General features: G+C 34.5%; 1 non-coding gene across 1 annotated transcript; it reads left to right on the forward strand.

Annotated features, from left to right (window-relative positions):
- The first annotated feature begins 5222 nt into the window (after nt 1-5222).
- LOC143669411 (U6 spliceosomal RNA) lies at nt 5223-5330 on the forward strand. The gene has a single exon (XR_013168923.1). It is a non-coding gene; the product is annotated as a U6 spliceosomal RNA (small nuclear RNA).
- Nucleotides 5331-5816: the final 486 nt, after the last annotated feature.

The following is a 5816-nucleotide window of genomic DNA, read 5'->3' on the forward strand; positions in this document are numbered from 1 at the left end:
ATAGCAAATGACATATAGTTGAAACTCAAGAAATAATATCCCTTAGTTATTTTTAATGTAATATTATTATATTTGTCATCATTAGCCAGTTTCTCTGCCTAACTGCTATTTTACCTTCAGCATGATACACTTTTAAACCTGGAATTCCTCATGGATTTTTCAAGGATTGAGTGAGAAAGTACACATGAACAGCGTGGTACTTGGATTGTATTCCACTTTCTACTCTTCCTCATTGTTTCTCATACTCAGACATTTCCCTCATCAGACTGCAAATTCTTGAAATGCAGATTATAAATTCTCTCCCTTCACTCGACCATTTTCCAAGAACCTAGAATGTGCTAGGTTTATGGGAAAGTGTCTGTGCTGCGTTGTGTGAAAAGAATAAAGAAACATCAGTATTATAGCGGACAGTGTGGCAGATATTTTCAACCAAACCTCTTTCTTGACCCTTCAAATAAAGACCCAAGAGAAAAATACATAAAGAAATTATCTTTTTCATCGTGAATTCCATAGAACGAACAGGCACTGCCTCTCCTGGTGAAAAGACCAAGCAAAACTCTCAGCATGCTTTACTGGTGCCCACTGAAGAATGAGGATGTCAGATATGCTACTCTAAGTTCAGTTACAAAGCCCTCAAGTTGAGGAATCAAAAGCCCATGGGTATTTTCTTCTATAGAATCCAATATTTCCAGAATTAGTCTGTTAATCTCCAGAATTTAAGTCACTTCAGAGGGCTGTACAATGGTTAACTGCAGCCCTTGAGACAGAAGTCAAGGTCACCTAATTTGTTCTGAAGATTTTATGTCAAGAGTAATTATATTAAAAAGGCAACCTCTTATATCAGAAGGTCTTGTGACTTCAAGTCTCAACTTTCTATAACTACTTGGAAGGCAATTGGCCATACTCTGCAAACAGTTTTATTGTCAAAATTTCATTTATATTCTCTTTAATTTAGAAAGTTTAGAATACAGAAAAGTTAGTCATAGAGATATACTTCTGTTTGGGAAAACTAAATTAATTTATACTTTATTTAGAAAACTCTACTTTGTGAACAACCAGATTCATTTTCAAAAAAAATAAAATGTATATAACAGGTAAGTTGCTTCATTAGTCAGTGTGCTCCCTGAAAGCAAGGATTTTGTCATTTCTCTCTGTTCATCCTTCAGGTAAGATGGTACCTGATGCACAGTTAGGTGCTAAATAATACTTTTACTATAATAAGCTCTCTTTATGTATTCTTAAAGTATAGTAATTAATTTACAGAGTTTTAATTATCTAATCCATCTATTTCATGAGAAAGATCATATCTGAATTCTAGCAGCCAGGTAATTCAATGAGAAGTTTTCTATTCATTAAACAAAATTCAATGAAAAATATATTTGTATTATGCCAGCCACCTGCTAAACATCCAAATTCTTGAGATTAAAGAAAAGTAATAAATCTCTCACAAGTGAACATTGACAATAAACTCAGGGATGCTTGATTGTTTAATTATTTTGATTTGAAAATAACCAAATCGGGTTCAAACCCAATACTTTAAAACAAACTTGCTTTAAAAGATTTTATTGAGAATAATTTTCTTATCCTTCTTCTGTAATATTAATAGGATATATTAAATTATGTTAGTATAATGTTCAAGATTTATATACAGATCCACAAATGTCCTTACATTCTTAATTTGCATTCCTTCAAGGAAATTTTGCAAGTTGACAGATTGACCACAAGAGGGCACTGTACTCCCCAGCACACTTGAAAGCTAAAATTTACGCCTCTCGCAGAAACAGCAACCCAGAAAATTTCAGCTGCCTCAAAAGAAATGTTTCCATCTGGGTACTGTATCAGAGGAGGTGAAACTAAGAAGCCATTATGAATTCAATTACTCCAAATGCAATAAAACAAACATAGTTTAAAACATACAAAAAATATTGGTCTGTCAGCACTTTTCATCTATGCCACCAGATGTCACTCTTCCTCAAGCATAGCTCCCAACTGTCAATTTTTTTTTTTTTAATTTTGGGCTGAAAATCAACTCTGTAGTTTTTTTAAAAATAATATTTCTTATGACTATTTCTTAAGAAACATTATAGCTGTCAGCTTAGCTTCTTTGTTGTTTTTCTGTCCTTGACCAGCTTGTGAAAATTTGCTGTTTTTAGAGAAGAGATTTCTGTTGAAGAAAATCGAACGTCAGAACAATGAAACAGAGAGTTATTTTCACTGTACCTGGAGGACTTTCACCAGTCTCTGAGCATTGGTTCCATTCAATATAGGTAATGCTGAGTTTTGCAGTGTCACTAGTTTCTAAGTTAAAATTGTCTCAACAAAATGGGCAGGAATCCTTATTTTAAACAATCAATCCATCAAACTTATTCTAAACAATCAATCCATCAATAAAATTTTCATCCATCCAAACCATGAAAAAGATAAGTTTTGAGGAGTATGATTTCATTACTGAGTATTACCATCAGATGTGTGATATTGCTTGATTTGGTTGCTCTCGTTTAGTTTGCTGCGGTTGTTTGTTTTCATTTGGCTTTTTAACTTGCACAGTCCATTGTTAAAAGTTCTCAAGCCTGGGGTGTTTTCCTAGGTTCTATTACAAGAGCCCTGAACAGTGTTCTCTTAATTACATAAGGTTGTATACATTCTCTTCTTTAGGAAGAGGAGGGAGGGAAGCAGCCTAATTGTGACTGTGTTTATATAAAGAATATAGGCTGATATTATGTAAGAGGAGTGATATTGATGACTCAAAAATATTCACCACATCACTCTGGGTAACAAATCACAGGTCTTCCAGACCCATCTTCAGAGGTTAGGTTTCCTTAGATATTAGTTGGGTCCCAAGAGCATTTGTTTTTATAAATAATATAAATATAATTTTTAAAAATTAAATGACCCATGTGATTTGGATTCAAATCTAAGTTCTAGAAATAGCAACAAGGAAACTATGGCAGAAGACTGGATGAAATGAGAAGTAATAACATGAATTAAACAGTGAGGATGGCAGGAAGGAAAAGAATATTTAAAGGACTAAAATCTATAAGACATATAGAAAAACAGAATATGTGGATTGAAGAAATGGGTGAAATCTGATGAATCCAAATTTCTGTTTAGATGAAAAATTCACTAGAAGAGGAAATGCATGAGGACACAGAGTTTTAGGAGCAAGATGAGCTCTATTTAGGATATAACAAATTCGAAATAAATACATACATGCAAGGTGATATGCTTAGTGTAGTATGTCTGGAGGTCAGGAATTATCAGGATACAGAGAATGTTGAGTAAGAAGAGAAGACTTAGGGAGCACCAATATTTAAGTTTGGGGGCTGCTGAATCACATAAATACTTGTTGTATGGCCTGCTTGGCACTTTTGAATTTTTAAATAATTAAGATTTTTATTGGACGTTTGTGTTCTCCAGTTTGGTCAGAGGCTACTCCTTTCTCATTACTTTTTAAATAAAGCCAACAAGAATGCTCCTTTACATTACCTACCTAGCCTCTACATTTACTGAGTTTTCCAGCTCAGATTTAAAGAATGGGAAGAAATTAAGAACAGATGAAAGATTGGGTAAAAATGAGAGGAGAATCCCAATGCATTGCCAAGGCAAGAAAGAGTGACAAGGAAAGAAGAAGGCAGCGATCATTTGTGTTAAATACAACAGAGAAGTTAGATGAGTTTGGTCTCAAAAACACTCATTTTTCTTCCAATAATTCATTAAAAAGTGCATATATTCAACATATTTATGGACTACCCTCTCAGTATCCAGTGCTATGCTAGGAGTGATGCAACAATCAGCAATATTGATAGAATTCCTGACTTCATGGAATTTATAGGCTAGAGAATATAGAACAATGTACAGAGAATATGGAGTAATAAATTATCTGTAAAAAGGACTACACGATGCTATTGGAGAATATATGAGGAGCAGGTAGTCCATACGTGAGGGAGGCAGTTAGAGAAAGTTTCGTGGAGGAAAAGACACCCAGCCACTTCTGTTTGTATATATGGCTTCTTTATGGCTTGGACCAATCTGACTTGGACTTTCGTTTTCTGCTATTCTTTGACTCTGCTCTCTCTCCTGGTCTTAGAGGTCAATTATACTGACCCATAAAATGAGTGGAAACTTCCTATACCCATTGACCAGGTAAAAGATAAACATTTCTCCTCCCCTGTGAGAAGAGAAGGAATTCAGGTAGAAACCAACTTTTTTTGGACATCAACCCAAAATAATATTTGTCAGCACTTAGCTTTTATCAACATTCCAAGTATTTCATTAGTGTGTAGCTGCTATCTGTTGATATCAAAGGGACCCAGTAGTTTCCTTGAGTAGAGGACACAGAACTGGGTTACAGGGAATCCAAGGCAACTAGAGATACAGAGAAGAGAATGAGAGAAGAGAAAGATGCACAAAGAGAGAACTCTGGGAATCTGCAGCACATCCCTCTTAAGTATTCCATTGCTTACTGATCAGCTCATGCATGGGAGACAACTACCTGAGGCCAGGGATAGAAACACCTGAAGGTATTAGAACAGTGACTAGATCATAACACAATGCTGGCAATAGTGCCAATTCTCATTTCCAAAAGCCAGAGTGGAAAAATGTCACAGTTTGTGGGACACCAGTTAGAATATAAGAAGGCTCTTAACTCTACGTAAGGAAAAATAAACCCTAAAATAATACTGCTCTGTTCCCACCAACAAAGCTTAAAAGCAAGATCTGAGTATCTAACTCTTTCTAAGTAATTAATGTTATTTCAGACCAAAGCTCAAGAATATTTATCAGAGGAACTAAGGTTAATTTCAAAATGCCTGGCACGCACTGAAAAATTACCAGGCATGCAAAGAAGCAGCAAAATGAGGCCCATATGAAATGAAAAATCAATCAATTGAAATCAACCTAGAAATACTGAGATGATAGGATTAATAGACAAAATATTACAACCATTATTAAAACTGTATTACATATATTCAAGAAGCAAGAATAAAGAGTGCATATATTAAGCAGAAACACAGATGTAAAAATAAAATTTCAAATCAACCTTCTAGAGGTGAAACTACAATGCCTTTGATGAAAAATGCACTGGGCCAAAAAAAAAAAATTAAAAAAATAAAACAACAGTGTGTAAGACACTGCTGAAGAAAAGATTAGTAAACTTGAAGATATAACAACAGAAGCTGTCTGAAATAAAGTACAGAGTAAAAAGGGGGAAAAAATGAAGAGATGTGTTCACTCCAGCAGCACATATACTAAAATCAGAACAATACAGAGAATATTAGCATAGCCCCTGTGCAAGGATGACACACAAATTCGCAAAGCATTCCCATATTTTTAGGGAAAAAAATGAACAGCGACAACTGTAGGACAACTATGAACTGTGGGATAACTTCAAGAAGGTAAGTATATAGTATAATTGAAGTCCCTAAAGGAGGATAAGGCGGGATAGAAAAATCACTGGAAGAAATAATGGCCAAAAATTTTCCACATTAATGAAAATTATAAACCCACAGATCCAAGAACCTCAACAAATACCAGTTTACATTAAGGCACAGTATAATAAATTTGTTCAAAGCCCTTGATGTAGAGAGAGCAATCAGAGCAAAAAAAAAGGATCATTAGATACAAATGAGTAAAGATAAGGATAACAGCGTATTTCTCATGAGCAACTCTAATATATTGAAAGAAAAAACTGTTAATTTAGAATTCCTTATCCCAAGAGTTTTAGTCAGGGTCTCCAGAAAAGCAGAATGAATAGGGTGTGTGTGTGTGTTTGCTTTGTGTACATATTATGAGATTTATTATAGGGATTGGATCATGCA

Source organism: Tamandua tetradactyla, chromosome 25 (assembly GCF_023851605.1).
Source record: "Tamandua tetradactyla isolate mTamTet1 chromosome 25, mTamTet1.pri, whole genome shotgun sequence".
Classification (NCBI taxonomy): Eukaryota; Metazoa; Chordata; class Mammalia; order Pilosa; family Myrmecophagidae; genus Tamandua; species Tamandua tetradactyla.